This window comes from Python bivittatus, unplaced genomic scaffold (assembly GCF_059951505.1).
Source record: "Python bivittatus isolate LINGU-HERP-01145 unplaced genomic scaffold, Pbiv_v1 ctg000070_np1212, whole genome shotgun sequence".
Classification (NCBI taxonomy): domain Eukaryota; kingdom Metazoa; phylum Chordata; class Lepidosauria; order Squamata; family Pythonidae; genus Python; species Python bivittatus.
The window spans coordinates 27,130,279-27,148,621 of record NW_028277034.1 but is presented as its reverse complement, the minus strand read 5'-3'; the positions used below and the strand labels follow the sequence as shown (position 1 = coordinate 27,148,621).

At 36.1% G+C, this 18,343-nt stretch overlaps 1 long non-coding RNA gene across 21 annotated transcripts in view; it reads right to left on the bottom strand.

The window, feature by feature from the left end:
- The window catches only part of LOC148216862 (uncharacterized), a 137,239-nt gene extending 119,280 nt beyond the window's left edge, over positions 1-17,959 (bottom strand). For 20 of the 21 annotated variants that reach the window (XR_015794570.1, XR_015794568.1, XR_015794550.1 and 17 more), the window contains exon 1: positions 17,823-17,959. This is a non-coding gene — a long non-coding RNA (uncharacterized LOC148216862). Of the gene's footprint in view, positions 1-12,929; positions 13,003-17,822 lie in introns of all 21 variants that reach the window. The other variant, XR_015794562.1, reaches the window with a different exon arrangement.
- Between the last annotated feature and the right edge of the window lie 384 nt (positions 17,960-18,343).

The window sequence follows — 18,343 nt, the reverse complement described above, 5'->3', positions numbered from 1 at the left end:
CTCAGGCAGAGAGACTGGTACAGCAGCAACAATCCCATCTGTTTCCTAGAATCCAACATTGGGTGAGATCATTCATAACCATGGGGTGAGTACAATCAGTATGCTGATGATACCCAGCTATACATCTCTGCCCCTGGGGAACTAAGTAATGCTTATTGATGTCCTTTCTTAATGCCTGGAGGCTGTAGGGGTCTGGATGGGCAACAACAGTCTTCAGCTGAAATTGGCAAGACTGAGTGGCTTCGGGTTTGGGGGCCTTCTGTATCTCTGGATTTACCATCTTGGTGCTAGATGGGATTGCACTTCCCCCAGATAGACCTGGTGCACAGTCTGGGGGTCCTTCTGGACTCAGGATTCCTGCACAAAGAGCAGATGGCAGTCCTGGCTAGGAGGGCCTTTGCACAGCTTTGTATTGTGCACCAGTTGTGCCCTTTTCTGGATTGGAAGGTTCTACTCTCAGTCACTCATGCCCTAGTCACCTCCCAAATGGACTGTTGTAATGCACTCTACATGGGTCTGCCCTTGAAGAGTATGTGGAAGCTTCAGCTGGTGCAAAATGCAGAAGTGTGGGCAGTTACATGTATCCCAAGATCTGCACACATTATAGCTCTGCTATGTGAGCTTTATTGGTTGCCAGTTTGTTTCTGGGTCCAATTCAAGGTGCTGGTGATGACCTTTAAAGCCCTATATGGCATGGGGCCACATTACTTGAGGGATTCCTTACCCAAATTACAACTACCTGTCCTATCAGGTCCAGCGGGAATGGCATGTTGCAGGTCCCATCAGCCAAGGAGTTTTGTTTGGTGGGGCCCAGGTGGAAAGCCATTTCTGCTATGGCACCTGCCCTTTTGAATATCATTCCCACTGAAGTGAGATTGGCCCCAAGCCTCTTGGCTTTTTTGGAGGACCCCCAAAACTTGGTTTTGCCATTAGGCCTAGGAATCCCATGGAAGCATGGAGCCCATTAACTAGTTAGTATAAACTGATTGCAGTCTTCCCTGTCTTTTTGTAATTATACTTTTTAATTGATTTTATCTGTTTTAATGGATAAACTATATTGATTGTTTAGTTTTTGTTTTAGTTGTATACATCATCCAGAGTCACATGCAAGTGAGAAGGGCAGCCATATAAATTCAACAAATAAACGAACAAACTTTACAATCAGGGTCATCCAGTAACCTGCAAAGTAGCACCTGTGGAGATCGCAATAGATTCCTGAATTGCTAGACATGGTCTGATATTTTCTGTTCAGCCTTGTTTTAGAATTCTCTCCTTGGGGCTTCTGAGTTAGAATAATATCTAATAATCAGAATTTATTCCTTTTAACTTGTCTGGATACACCTTGCAAAATGAACAAAGAAAGCAGTTCTGGATCTTGCTCCCCCCCACACACACACATCCCTCCAGCAGAAAGGTTAATTTCAACTTGCAAATTAAATTTCTTTTTTTCTTGGCATAGTCCTAATTATGTATTTTTGTAGCACTTCCAGAGTCTTGGTGTAAAGGTCTGCTACCCCTTCACTTCTTTATAGGTTTTAGCTTACAGTTCACTTGTTCTGCTTGTAGAACTCTCACATATTTGAAGTTCTTGGCTAAATAATTTATGAGCACAATTTCAAGCAAGTCATGTTATATTTTAATTAAAAATGATAAACTACAGATCTGCATTCTTATCTGCTACATTAAGCTGTAAATGAAGGGCTGTGTCAAGGCATCCACAGAAACTGAACAGACTGAACTACAGAAAAGAAACACATATTTCTGAGAAGTTGTTATTCATGATCCAGACCTTTTCTTTTCATTTTTCTCACTGTTTCATTCACATCTAAAGAAGAAAGACCTTTCTCACCTGATGATCACTGTAAACTGTTTTTTCAACAAAACATACTTCCTCTGTTGATGAGACTTTTAGGACTTGCTGAGCAAGGCTAATGACAGCATGCCAATAGTGACCTTCAACTGTCAAGGGCACAACCCAACAATTCTATGAAATCTATTTATGTCTTTATATTATTTTATTTTATAGAGTCTCATGTCATGGTTGCAATACGTGCAATACATCTAATTTATGCAGTTCTGTGAGCATGGAAACCATTTCTAGGCTCATCATTTCTAAAGGAAAATATAGATCCTGCTTAAGAAGTTATATTTAGCTTTATTTAGTGAGATGAGTCCTTCTATTTTATTTATTTTTTAGTATTAGAAAGTATTAATGTTAAAATAAATTCACAAAAAGCAAAATCCTTGAATGAAGTTTAGCTTTTATAAAAATTTTCACACATAAATAATTCTTTCAAAAGAAGCATCTCCCAGAATGCCAGATAAGCAAAAAGCATCAAACTCATTCTTATTCTCCTTAGTTCTCATTTTCATTAAAAAAAATCAAAATATTAATTCACTCTCTCTTCTGCTTCCAGTAAATATTTTCAACTTATTTTAGAATATAAATTTAATGTAATGGTTGAACGGGAAAACATTTTTAGAATTTAGACTCCATTTACCCACATTATGGCCTTTTACCAGTATTGTAGAGAAAAGACATGAACATATCTCAGGGTTAGCATAATCCATACTTAATCATAGAGTTCACTTCATTTACTTTAACTTCTATATTAAGCAACACAATTATGAATCCTTACTAGAAGTGTTTGGTAGGGACTCCAACATGACACAGTTGCTTTCTGTAAATCAAACATATCTAGCAAATTATAAATTTCAAAACCAGAATTGCTTGTTATCTGAAATTTAATTTTACTTTTTTTATTTTTGTATTTGTTTCTCAGTCTTGAGCATATTAATGGGCTTATATGGTAATGCCTATGACATAGCAAAGATTGCAACATGGAATATGTGAGAAGTAAATGATAAAGAGCATAAGTTACTGAAATCAAACAATCAATCTGTAAAGCTAAGGGAAATGATGGGAGGTAGTGAATGTTATGTAATAGGGTTGAAGAATATATGCAGGGAAGTAAAAATGTAGGATTAAGTCTACAGTGTATGTTGAATGAGGTAGTGATGTTATGTAATAGGGTTGAAGAATATATGCAGGGAAGTAAAAATGTAGGATTAAGTCTACAGTGTATGTTAGAAAATATGAATTGGTATCATCTAGGTTGTTGTAAGAACTATCATCTATGGTGATAATTACCTGTTATGTTGCAATGAGCAGTGGTAATCAAAGAATCAGACTGTGGTTCTTGTGTGACCTTCTGAAAGAATGTGATCCAGGATGAAGAATTATTCTGCTAGGTTGCATGAATAGATGAATGAGATGAGACAATACAGAATAAATAATCATCCCATTTGGAAGTCCAAGAAGGAATAAGAATGGTGACTATCTGGGGAATAATGTTTAGACAAAGAGCTATCTTTTTTCTTTCTTTTTCTCCCCTAAATGTGTGATTTAAGCATAAATCTGTTCATGCATACATATGGAGCAGGACTGAATTTAAAAAAGTATGATTGATTTGATACCGTTGTGATTCTAGCCTACATTCACAAGAATGACAGCTGGCTTCTCAGACTGGGAATGCACATTCCTTTATCTCAAGCAGAATCAACACTGGGGAAAGGCATTACTTCTGACACATAAAGCAAAGGCAGCTGTCCCAGTCTCTTTTATCTCGTGGATAGAAAAAAGCTTTGGTCTGTTAAAATCAGAGAGATGGTTCCAGAGAAACAGAGCAAAACGTTGCTATGCCTGAGTTGGGGATGAACCACCTCCCCAACAGCTTTGATAAATGGTTGGAATTACCCCAGATATTGATTCTTCTGGCACCTAACTTGATAGCCTCTTCCACTTTCATAAGAAACCACTAATGAGCACTCTCTGAATATGATTTTCAGGCCATCTGTACATTCAGTTAGCTGTCATGCCACTGATCACACACTTAAGTGGCATGCTAATCAAAATATCATGGGATATTTAGACAAACATAAGGTGAAGTTAAGATATGTTACTGTACTGTCACAGCATTCCTACAATCTGCTAAGAATGGGGGGAAAAAGGGAAAAAAAAGAATGAAATAATATTTATGTATTTACTATATTGTCCCACTCCAAATGGATTCATGGTGGTATACAATAAACAGTCATAAGGTTCATAACTGTCAGCCCCACAGGGTAGACCAGACCAAGAAACAGAATCCAGGGAAGTCTAAAACTACTTTTATTAAGATGGACTATTACAAAAGAATATTGAAACTCTGATTGTGCTTTACTTCCCCCTCCCTCTAATACTCTTGTGAAACTAAGGAGGTGTCTGTCTGAGTCATTTTCTCCTTCCCTCAGATTGTTTTAGGCTTGAGTCCCACTTTTCTCCTCACTGATCTGAGAATAGATCTGGCTTATCTCCATCATGGTTATCTTCTCTACCCTCTACAATAACAGAAAAATGTATAGTACAGAGATAATCATCTTTAAAAATGTCAAAACCTTTCTGGAATTATTATAACAAAAATAACAATAGCTTATTGATGACAGAACTTAAATAAATGCTCTTCTGAATAGTTCAGAATTAGTTTTAAGGCTTTTCTAAGATCAGTGATGGAACCACTGGATTCATAGCAGGCTACATGAAGTGCTTGAATATTCTAAAGTGATATAAGCACATTCATTGTTGGTCATGCTTTCATCTATTGGAATAGATACTTTGGTCTATTCCAAAGGTACTAACCACATACTTTGGTCCTGTCTTTCATCTATTTTAATCACCTTTGATCCATGTTTATATGGCCATTTGTTTCCCATTAAAACATGATGAATAAAAAATGCTATCTTTGACTGGGGACTGGCTCCTGGCTGCTTCCCTTTCTCCACTTCTTACTGCATATCTTCCTGGCATCACAATGCACTTTCTGTGGTTCCTTGGAGATCTCCCACTATTTTTGTGACATCCAGGAGCTCTTCAGCCTTTCCTGTTCTGATGTATCCATCCATCACTTGATAATGTTCACTAAAGGAGTGTAATTCTGAAAAATCCATGTAGTTTATAATAATCACAGCATTGTTTTTAAAGCACTTTCCAGATTGCTTTTAAAGTGCTTACAGGTTAACTTTTCTCTAGAATCTTTCTATATATTAATGACAGATTTTTTATTTATTTATTTATTAAATTTACATGCCACCCATCTCCCCCAGAGATGGGGAATTTCTTGAGCCACATTTTATCCTCATTGAAGATAAGAGGATTTGCTCTCTAGACATCACTCATTCTGCAGCATTTCTCAAAGAAGTAAAGCTTTGGTCAGGTTTCATCGAACCTTCATCTACATCATCTTACACCATCAGAATAGGTTGGTAAAACACAGCATTTTCTAGAGAAGGCTCAAAGAATAGAGGAGCTATGTAGTTCGAACTTTTATTTTTTATCTGATATTATCTATGCTATTTCCATTGAGCAGCTATTATACTGACTTCATTTTATACAGAAACATGATCTATTTTATGGTATTTAATTTGGAGTATTTTCCATTTCCATAAAATCAGAATTGAGCGAAGAATATTCAGCTGTTTCATCACAAAGACATGAAAAGTGTATGTTTATAATTTAATCAGTCTGAAGTGTTGTAAAATATATTTTTTATTAAGCAATCTAGTTACACATACCACATCTGTTCCATTTTAAAATATATGTTTATATAAAAAGCATTAAAATTCAGAATAGTATAAGAAACATAACAGAAATGTACATAGATTTCTTCTATAACAGATCTACAATTTAAAGGAACATCCATATTAAGGTAATTTGAGATAAATTCAAAAGGATTCCTGTGAATTTTCCATTTATTTATTTTATATGAAAATCAGGAACACTAGTCTTAGTATTATTTCTGTACAGTTTAAAAATGTTATATTGAATTAGACTGCAAAGTTTTTTAGTTTTTCTTAGAAACTAATATTGTAAGTTCTTCCTCATTAATACTATAGGAAATGTTACTCAATTTTATAATAATAATTGGCTGACAAACAATATAATATCTGTTTTAATCCTGTTCATATAAATAGTAGGAAGTAACAGTAAGTCTTCCCTGTTGACATCTGCTACACTTCTGACAGCACCAGATTTGGGGAAAAGAGTATAATATTTTAAAATGGCCTAGTATTTTTAAATGGGCTGATATGATCAAATGAAATAAACACTAATTTCTTTAAGTCCATAATCCATACTTATTTTCCATGCTTATATGAGCTGTTAATCTTAACATCTATGACAGGGGTTCCCAACCTGGGGTGCCCGCACCTCCAGGGGGTGCAAGATGAAATTTCAGGGGTTGCAACAATTTTATGCACTGAAAAAAGCTTATTTTTGAAAGTTCGGTTTGTTCACCTGCATTAGAAATTAGATTTCTTCATCTTCAAATATTATATGATTTTTGTAGGGTATGCGTACATTAATCAAACATTTCCTAGGGTGTGGGGCATACAAAAGGTTGGGAACTACTGATCTATGATCAGATCTAGGACTTTTTTCTACCATTTATCCATCCCCATAGAAATGTTTAGACTTTGCTTCAAAACTAAGATCAATTCCGAATACAGATCCGCTAAGTAAATAATGGTAAAAACTGCATCTTTCTAAATTCAGTTACTACATTTTCAAATTCTAATATTTGGTTGTGTAGAATAGCGATCCAATGTAAAACACAAAATGAGAAATAAAATAAAAATTAAATGAAATATAAAAAGAAGTACTTCTTGTTGTTGTTCAGTCGTTAAGTCGTGTCCAACTCTTCATGACCCCATGAACCATATTGCACCAGGCTTTCCTGTCCTTCACTGCCTCCCTGAGTTTGCACAGTTTCATGCTCATTGCTTCAGTGATGCTATCTAACCATCTCATCCTCTGCCGTCCTATTCTCCTTTCGCCTTCAATCTTTCCCAGCATCAGGAAATGATTTTTCCAAGGAGTCCTTTCTTTGCATTACGTGACCAAAGTATCTGAGCTTGAGCTTCAGTATCAATCCTTCCAATGAGCAATCAGAGTTGATTTCCTTGAAGATTGACAGGTTTGACCTCCTAGCAGTCCAGGGGACTCTTAAGAGTCTTCTCCAGCATCACAGTTCAAAGGCATCAATTCTTCGACGCTCAGCCTTCTTTATGGTCCAGCTCTCACAGCCATACTTTACTACTGGAAAAACCATAGCTTTGACTATGTGGATCTTTGTCGGCAAGGTGACGTCTCTGCTTTTTAATATGCTATCTAGGTTTGCCATAGCTTTCTTCCCAAGGAGCAAGCGTCTTTTAATTTCATGGCTGCAGTCTCCGTCTGCGGTGATCTTGGAGCCCAAATAAATAAAGTCTGTTACTGCTTGATTTCTACCCCTCCTATTTGCCAGGAATTGATGGGTCCAGATGCCATGATATTAGTTTTTTTAAAGTTGAGTTTCAAGCCAGCTTTCACACTCTCCTCTTTCACCCTCATCAAGAGGCTCTTTAGTTCTTCTTCACTTTCTGCCATTAGAGTGGTATTGTCTGCATATCTGAGGTTGTTGATGCTTCTCCCTGCAATCTTAATTCCAGCTTGTGATTCTTCCAGCCTGGCATTTTTCATGATGTATTCTGCATATAGGTTAAATAAGGAGGGTGAGAGTATACAGCCTTGTCATACTCCTTTTCCTATTTTGAACCAATTAGGTGTTCCGTGACCGGTTCTAACTGTTGCTTCTTGGCCCCATACAGATTTCTCAGGAGACAGGTAAGATGGTCTGGTACACCCATCTCTTAAAGAATTTGCCACAGTTTGTTGTGATCCACACAATCAAAGGCTTTTGCAAAGTCAATGAAGCAGAAGTAGATGTTTTTCTGGAACTCTCGTGCTTTCTCCATGATCCAGCGAATGTTGGCAATTTGATCTCTAGTTCCTCTGCCTCTTTGAAACCCAGCCTGTACATCTGGTAGTTCTTGGTTCACATACTGCTGAAGCCTAGCTTGTAGGATTTTGAGCATAACCTTGCTAGCATGTGAAATGAGTGCAATTGTGCGATAGTTTGAGCATTCTTTGGCATTGCTCTTCTTTGGAATTGGAACGTAAACTGACCTTTTCCAATCCCGTGGCCATTGTTGCATTTTCCAAACTTGCTGGCATATTGAGTGCAGCACTTTAACAGCATCATCTTTTGGTATTTTAAATAACTCAACTGGCATACTGTCATCTCCACTAGCTTTGTTGTCAGTAATTCTTCCTAAGGCTCACTTGACTTCACTCTCTAGGATGTCTGGCTCAAGGTCAGTGACCACACCAGCATGGACATCAGAGACATTAAGATCTTTCTTGTAGAGTTCTTCTGTGTATTCTTTCCACCTGTTCTTATTCTCTTCTGCTTCTGTTAGGTCCCTGCCTTTTTTGTCCTTTATCATGCCCATCTTTGCACTAAATGTTCCTTTGATATCTCCAATTTTCTTGAAGAGATCTGTGGTCTACCCCATTCTATTTTTTTCCTCAATTACTTTGCATTGTTCATTTCAGAAGGCCTTCTTATCTCTCCTTGCTATTCTCTGGAAATCTGCATTCAGTTGCTTATATCTTTCCCTTTCACCCTTGCTTTTTGCATTCCTTCTTTCCACAGCTATTTGTAAAGCCTCATCAGACAGCCATTTTGCTTTCTTGCATTTCTTTTTCTTTGGGATGGTTTTAGTTGCTGCCTCCTGTACAATGTTACGGACCTCCGTCCATAGTTCTTCAGGAACTCTGTCTACCAAATCTAATCCTCTAAATCTAGTCATCACCTTCACTGTGTACTCACAAGGAATATGATCTAAGTCATACCTGAGTGGTCTAGTGATTTTCCCTACGTTCTTCAATTTAAGCCTAAATTTTGCAGTAAGAAGCTCATGATCTGAGCCACAGTCAGCTCCTGGTCCTGGTTTTGCTGTCTGTATAGAGCTTCTCCATCTTTGGCTACAAAGTATATAATCAATCTGGTTTCAGTATTGACCATCTGGTGATGTCCATGTGTAGAGTTGTCTCTTGTGTTGTTGGAAAAGAGTGTTTGCTATGACTAGCTTGTTCTCTTGACAGAACTCTATTAGCCTTTGCCCTGCTTCATTTTGTACTCCAAGGCCAAACTTGCCTGTTATTCCGATTACTCCTTGACTTCCTACTTTAGCATTCCAATCCCCTATGATGAAAAGGACATCTTTTTTTGGTGCTAGTTCTAGAAGGTGTTGTAGGTCTTCATAGAACTGGTCAACTTCAGGTTCTTTAGCATCAGTGGTTGGGGCACAGACTTGGATTACTGTGATGTTGAACGGTTTGCCTTCGATTCACACTGAGATCATTCTGTCATTTTTGAGGTTGTACTCCATTACTGCCTTTCCCACTCTCTTAGTGACTATGAGGGCTACTCCATTTCTTCTAAGGGTTTCTTGCCCACAGTAGTAGATATAATGGTCACCTGAATTAAATTCACCCATTCCTGTTCATTTCAATTCGCCGATTCCCAAGATGTCGATGTTCAATCTTGTCATCTCATGTTTGACCACATCCAGTTTGCCTTGGTTCATAGATCTTACATTCCAGGTACCTATACAATATTGATCTTTACAGCATTGGACCTTCTTTTCACTTCCAGATACATCCACAGCTGGACATCCTTTTGGCTTTGGGCCAGCCGCTTCACTTTTTCTGAAGCTACTTGGAATTGCCCTCCACTCTTCCCCAGTAGCATACTGGACACCTTCCAACCTGAGGGGCTCATCTTCCGGCGTCATATCTTTTAGCCTTTTGACATTGTCCATGGGGTTTTCTTGGCATACTGGAGTGGGTTGCCATTTCCTTCTCCAGTGGACCACATTTTGTCAGAACTCTCTGACATGACCTGTCCGTCTTGGGTGGCCCTGCATGGTATAGCTCATAGCTTCATTGAGTTACGCAAGCCCCTTCGCCATGACAAGGCAGTGATCCATGAAGGGGAAAAAGAAGTACTAGTAGTGTATAAAACAAGCAGAAAAAGAAACTGTTTAGATCCTTTTCTTTCTACCAAGTTGTGATGGAAAGAAAGGGATCTTGGGACTCAGTGGAAGGTGTGTTTTATTGTTAAACAGCATTTAGCAGAATAAGAAGCAAGGTAAATGATTAGAATAGAGGAGAAAAGGGCAAGAATACACATTCATTAAATGTAACGGGATGATAATATGGGAAGCTCTAATTCTAAGACAGAAATCCTCTCCAGGGATAGAAAGTTTGAAAATATTATTTGTTCTAAGAGTCCCATAGGTCCAGTCTAGAGTGTAATTGGAAAACTAGACCAACTGTATGTAGTCTGCATATAGACCACAAAATAATAATGTTTTAAAATATTTGGAACATTTTTCTATATTTTTTCTTGATTGAAACATCACTGCTATGACTTCTGGAGCCATCGACTTTAATAAACCTTTCATGAGCTTTTTCCTAGCTTACTTTCCAGGTGAGAAGCAGAGGCACTTGGCATGTTGGAATAAGAAATGTATATATGGCCTATGGAAAACAATATAAATTCTACCCAAAAAACAGGAATCAAAGTTTTCACAAAAGCAAGTTTTCTTTTTAAGCTTACAGCATTCATGAATTTCTTTGGAAATATTTTGGAACTGGGGTACAGATTTTAGGGTAATATAAAAATTATTTCTTCCTGTCTAGAAAGAGTGAGTTGCCCCAAATAATGTGACAGTTGAATTTCAGTTGCTGGTATTGGGAGACTGCAATCAAATAATTAGCAACTAGGTTTCACAGATTTTCCAAAGATCACTTGCTTTATCACAGCATTGACTGAAATGCTCCAGTGAAGTCAAGCAACATTGTTTGTCTATTTGTTAGATCAGCCACATTGCATCAGTTCTGTGAATAACAGGAGCAATTATGCAGGGCAATACATGCAGAGAAGCCTCTATTATCAAGGAAAAATAGCTGATCAAGGCCAATGAGTCAACCTCAATACTTTATCAATATGTAGTAGTCACTTCTGTGTGGCAAAGCACTTGTCAAGGCAGATCATGGTTAATCCACACACTTGATCATAGCAAAAAGGCCAATGATTCCTCCCACCCCTCTTGAGGCTTTTCTATTCCATTCTTAGTATCACTCAGAATAGACAAAATTATGCAAGTAGGTTCTTGATCTGGACAAACAGGTCTAAAATTCCATTTTACTGCCTCAAGATCTTCTTTTATAATCCTTTCACATCCCCCAATTATCTCTATTAGAATAACTTCTACCTCACACAGAAGAGCATTCACATTAGCAAGGTTCAGTGCCTTACTCTCACTATGATGGGGGAGATGTAATAATATCCCTTATGCAGGATGTCTCCACAATCAAATCAGTAGGCCATTACTGCATTATTTTCTGTATGATGATTGATGGTGCAGAGTTTATAACTCCACTCCTTACTCATGTGTGGGCTAGTCCAAAACTATAGTTAGTTATTTTTTATTTGCTGACTTTCACACTGACATTTCTATGAATATGGTAAACTTTTTTCAATTGCAGTTGCTATTAGAAGGCTCTGTGTCTGAGTCTCATGCTGGTTAAGGGTGCTGAATATGCATATATGGCTGTGAATTAATGAAGTTTTTGTTAAAAGATCCACACAGATCTATAAACAACTAAGGAAACACAGGTTGGACATATTTTAATTCTTTCTTCCAAAACCAAAAAAAAAAAAAAAATGGACACTACCAAATCAAAGACACATTCCAAAATGATGTCATAGGGTGGGAGTAGAGATCAAAAAAGAGAAATTATTATTCAATACGTACTTCAGCTTCATTTCACAATAAAGCTACTTTGATATACTGAGAAAACTTAGTAGCTTCAGTGCTACTGAGAGCAACATTAAGGATGAGCTCCTAGCAGGGTCATTTTTACTGATAAGACCACAAGGGAAAGGCTGAAGATAAAAATAATGCACAAGCAGTTGAGGAAGAAATTTGGAAAATCAACTCAACTGGGAGAAGGAACTCCAAAATCAGTCTATGGAAGGGAATGACAAGCTACTTATGTTTGGTGCCAAAAACACTTGTTCAGCATGGATAGTTTTCAAACTACATTTTGGAACTTAGAACTTTGACCTTAGATCTTGACTGATTATCCATCATGTTGATGTTCCAGTATAACATTGCACATTTTGACATTGCTGGTCATTTTTTTCAATATTTTACTTACTCATTTGGCAAATATTTCAATTATTTATCTTAGCACTTTGTATGATTAATTCAATGTAACATTTGACCATGTAATATGTCACTGAAGAGTTTCATCTTTGCATACTTCTATTCAACCTAATATTCACAACTATTTCATCTTTGCATATGCCTATTCAAGCAAGAGGTTTTTTATTGTCTGAGGTCTAGCACTATGGTTGATTATGTATACAGGTAATAATGCTTTAATCTGTCAAATTAAAGCATACATTAAGTTTTAACACTTACTAGTTGTAATACTAAATGCTTATACACATAGTTATTATCACTAAGTTATTTTGTGTTTATACTGTATGTTCTGGAACATATGCAGACTATAGATCACAGGCATTAACTATTTATTTTGTACCAGAATTTTGAATTGTTATGTAACCATGAAGTTTGGGTACTATCTCTAGAGAAGTACTTGCTGATGTTGTGTGCTGTATTCATTTCCTTTTCTAAAAATGTGCTTTTCTATGATGTTGAAAAACTAAGGCTTTGGTTATACCCCAAATAATATAAACATCAAGTGTTACATGTTCTGAAATAGGCATTGCAATATCACAATGCAAACTCCTCCATTGCATCACATCACAATAAACTTTTTATTTAGTGCCATTGTGGTTAGGAGCAAATCCTGGTGGCTTCAGCATCCTGTCCCTACCTCTCCTCCTTCTCCTTCTCCTTCTCCTTTTTGTCAGTTTACATGTTTAATAGTGAGGAAATAATGAACTGATGACTGTACATAGAATTGGTCTTACCTTCTAAATTAAATAAATGGATCATGTTTTGGCATTATAAACCAAAACTTTGTGTCCCCAATCCTTATGAGAGCTATAGAAGAAAGGAAAGGATTACTATCAGCTAATCTCCATGGTGAATCAACACCAGGCAGCATATGACTACTTTGAGAGAATATAATATACAGAATCTGTATATGTGTGTGTGTGTGTGTGTGTGTATGTGTGTGTGTGTGAGTGAGAGAGAGACAGAGAGAGACAGAGAGAGACAGAGAGGGAGAGAGAGAGAGACAATGTCAGAGAAATATTTGTAGGTAATATAAATGTTATTGGATTCTTAATTTATCACTTAGTTATCTTGCCAACAGAGCCTCATTTACTTTTCTGATTACCTTAACTTTCCTTGCCTTTGCAGTCAATTTTTTGTTTTGTTTTGTTTTGTGACTGTCTTTCTATTTGATGATCCTTCTTGAGATCATCAAGATGCATAAATGCATTCTTCTGTAGGCCTGCTTAGATGACCTGTGTCTTTATCTTGTGAACAGCTCTTCCTTGGGTGTATTTTCTATGCTACATTTCTGCACCTATTGATTTAAGTTTGGTCTGCATTATCTTATAGAATCTGCCCCACTCCCCTCCTGACCTATAACATGGATGTGTTCTAAGTCTTTAAAGCTCAGAAAGTTAGTAGCAACATTTTTAAAAATAATATACACAAAATACCAAATACACTTAAAAAAAACAGCCCACAGAACAAATAATAAAAAGGAAAAGGAAAAGGAAAAGGAAAAGGAAAAGGAAAAGGAAAAGGAAAAGGAAAAGGAAAAGGGGAAGGAAGGAAGGAAGGAAGGAAGGAAGGAAGGAAGGAAGGAAGGAAGGAAGGAAGGAAGGAGAAAGATAAAAATCATACACACACACACACACACACACACATACATATACACCTAATTTCATAGAATTTACTTCACAAAATATTTTAGTTGCATAGTTTTACTCTTATCACTTTGAAACAGCAGCTATAATATCCCCTTTGTCCATATCACAAATTTATTTTGCAGCTTCTTTTCAGAGATGTTTGTTTAGTGGCATAGGAGACCAGTGATGCTGTTTTTGACAAATGGAGTTCAGAGCTCTCTTTGGCAAGAAATGCAAATTGTGTCATTCTTCATATTCATGCCTTTGCATCTTGGAAGAAATTCTTAGTCATATTTGATATCTAGCCTATAACTTTATAAATCTACTTTACAACTACATATACACACAACCATAATCCCTGATTTTTTTGCTTATAAGGTCACTTAATTATTTTAGGAAAGATTGCCCTAATTTTGAAAATCATTTTTAATTTAATTCCAGGAATGTGTATTTGTATGTAACTGTGTGTGTTAAGTTAAACAGAAAAAAATAACAAGTTCCTTATCACAAATTTAAATGAAAAGTAAAAATAAAATAATTTAAGGATACTCAGACTTGACTTATATGCACACAGACACTAATTTGCACCCTGTCTCTGGTCACAGAAACATTGCTGCTTAATGAACTTTTATCATTATAAAATAATGGAACCTGGGAATATAAAGATAATTATCTTATCTACTAGTCAGTAGAATATACCCAGGATGACTACACTCCACTTCCAATTAAGGAATAATCTACCTGGATTATTTTTCCTCTAGAATAAATATAAAACTTCATATTTTACAAGTGATTGTTTGCATGGGGCTAGGGGCCACAAACAGATATCACATCTTCTGGAAATCTGAAGCCAGTTATACTGTTTGAGCATTCACATTCAGCAAAATTGACATATGTATCATTGGCATACAATTTTCATGGTCTATGCAATATTGATTTATAATAGGTAAATACAGCTACATCTAAGAGCTATATTTATGTAAATGCTGACAATTGAAAGTTTAAGGAGGAAAGCACCATTTTTATAGATGAACTGCCTATATCTCTGTTTCACTATGTGTTTCATATCACTAATGAAAAGCCCCTCAGGTCTGGCCATGCTGGTTCAGTCTGGTGGTGGTGTGATCCTGACACAGATGAGCAAAGAATGCTTGGAGTATATGCCAAGGTATGCACATATGGTTGGAGACTACAATGCCAACGTTGAAAATAGTAAGGAAGAAAACATAGTTGGACTGTTTGGCCTAGGAAACAGAAATGAAGCAGAACAATGATTTATCAATTTCTGATAATTCAATGATTTCTTCTTTGCTGGTGCAGCCTTCCAACTATGAAAATAACTCTTGTATACATGGACATTACCAGATGGAATACACAGAAATCAAATTGACCATATTATTGGTGCAAGGAGGTGCAAGAGCTTAGTTATAACAGCAAAAGCATGGCCAGGGGCTGGAACAGATCACAAATTCCAAGTCAAGCTAAAACAGAGGAAGAAATCCAACTAGTTTTCACAATATGATCTTGAGCATATACCTATCATTTTCAAAGAGAACATCAGAAATAGCTTTGCAGTCCTGAACCTTACTAATATGGAACTAGACGAACACTGGAATGAAATCAAATAATTCATTAAGGATTAATATGAAGAGAGAGAGTGAAAGACCAAGAAACAGAAGAAAGCAAACTGGATGTCATAACAAAAGTAAAAATTGCCAAGAATAGAAGCCAAAGCCAAGAAAGACAAAGATTTCAAGGAAGGAACTTAACAAGAATTTCAGACAGATGTTAGAAGAGACAAGAAACAGTATTACAACAATATCTGCAAAGACATCAAAGATGGAAACAGAAGAACCAAGAAAGAAGGAAAATCTTCCAAAATATCTATAAAATCAGAAGGAAAAAATAACTCCCTTTATTTAACAGGAGGGCAATCAGCTTGCACATGTACCTTGTATAGCTCTTGTTGCCTGGAAAAAAGCATATGATGATCTTTCATATACTTTTATTCTCTACTGTTACTATCCAGGCTACTAAAAATGCCAAAAAGATTGGATGCATATATTGAATGGGTGGCCTTGGGTACCTGAATAAATCCACATTTATGGTGGGTTAAATTCAGACACAAAAAATTGAAACTTTGCTTACACAATAGACTTTGCACTGATGATGTTACCTAGTTGGGTAATGAAAAGTCTGCAACAAAACAACCAAGCTCAAAGAGCACCTAGCTTTCCCCCATTATTTCAACTTCTTTCTCCAAAATCCTTCTGAGAGTCAAGAAAGCCTCTTATACATGGGCCATGGGCTTAAAACATCTGGAAAAAAAATCAATTTGAACTTTTGGGAAGTGCCTTTGTGGACAAGAACATTGTTTGGCAATCTAGCCCTATGTTTCTAAAAGCCCAATCAATTTTGAACTGGAATTTATCAAGACCATAACGGGAAAAATATATAAATGCCCATGCTTTATTTTTATTACCTTAATAACTTCAAAATGATTAGTATTACCTAAGATAAACAGAAGCTGGATTGCCAGTGGTCTAATATTTTTCATAAATAGATAATATTGAAGATTGACTTACAGATATTCAAATTATCTGTGTGAAATGAGAGTTCTTTAGGAGTGATATCCTTAAAAATCAGATGATTATTTTTATGAAGTCATGTATGAAAAATAACAACTAATGAATTTTTCTATTTAATATACAGGGAGGAATGCAGTTGTAATAATGTGCTAGTGGAAAAGTCAAAAGGCCCTTAAAGCCAAACATGCTGATGTATTAAAGAAACAAGGAATACACTGAAAGTAATTGCATTCTAAAACAAATATTTTTAAGGAAAATAGGATATATGAATAATGCATATCATTAAAAAGTAATCTCTCCCATCACAAAATGAATGAATGAATGAATGAATGAATGAATGAATGAATGAATGAATGAATGAATGAATTTTACAAGATGATTGAGTGATGTGTATCATAACTTGTCTATCACTACATAATCATCTTTTCAGCCAGAGTAACAGAACAGGATATATCCACTCCAGTTTTATTTCCATGTTTATGGGCTGTATGTCAACCTGGAAATTTTCATAGGTGATTTATTGAATAAGATACTCATAGTGGAAATGCACCAAAACTTTTCTCTTTGTTAATGTTAAAAAGTTTAACATGATTAGACAGCATCACCAGACTTTTTAAAAGAGTATCACATTTTCATTTCTAGCATTTATTGGAACCATGATATGACCATTTTAAGAGAAGGAGAAGGAGAAGGAGAAGGAGAAGGAGAAGGAGAAGGAGAAGGAGAAGGAGAAGGAGAAGGAGAAGGAGAAGGAGAAGGAGAAGGAGAAGAAGGAAGTCATTGCTGGGTAACCTCGAACTGCTTCTAATGTACCCTAAATTCTCTAATGCCTGCACAAGTATTTCATGGGAAGGAGAGATATTAGCCAGAATGTAATCATTCTCAGCTACCTCAAGGGAATCGTATGCAAAAGTTTTAATCTCTATTCTCAGCAGCCTGTAGGTCTTCACTCATTTAACATGGAAACAACCCCCAAAACCTATATTACAGCCTCCATCATTTCTAAATTATAAAATAAATTTCAAAATGCCAGAAGAAATTAAGACATTCAAAGGTACCTTAAAAATGAGTTGGAAAAACCTTTTAAACAAATGATGAAAAGTTGTGCAAATCTGAATTGTAGATTTGAAACATAGTGTTTGAAAAACATTTCTATCTCTGAATATGCACACATGCACATATAAGAAGTTGCTTGTATGGAAAAAAGAATCAATTTCATCACTGCCTTATCCATGCAAAATTAATTACCACTGAAATTAGCAAAGCAGGAATGCTTATATGTTGTCTGTATATCTATCTGTTTATATCATCTATATCTCTATCATCTGCGTCAACACTGGATCAGTCAAAATGCAAACATTTTCTGAATCAAGGTGCCCTTGAATCTTGCAAAGAAATTTTCTTTCCTTACCAGAATAAAGTACAACCAGACAGAATCAATCTGCATATCGATTTACTTGATTAAAGGTTGAATGAACTCCTTCAAAATGGAGGATTGAAGACTAGCAAGTGACTTCTCTTTTATGCTATTTGCTCTCTCTCAGCTAAATCATTAAGCACATGATCCTCTGGCTAGCTACCTCATTACGCATGCATGCTTATCCAGTTACATATACACTTTCTTTGATAACTAGAACAAATTCTAGTTACTTTTGGCTAGGTGCCAGATCTAAGTTGTAAAGTCCATAGTGAGTTTAGAAATTCATTTGTGCCCCCACTGTTCATTTAATACAGTTAGGTTTGCTTTAATAATCAAAGAAGGCATCTTATTAAAAAAGGGAAACCTAAACTTAGAAGTCCTCTATTTCTACTCCTTCTGGTTTAATTGTATTAAGTAAATGATTTTGGAATGTATGTGTATATATTTCAGATAGACAGACAGACAGACATGTAAACATACAAATAAAAATATAAAAAATGTAAATCTCTCTG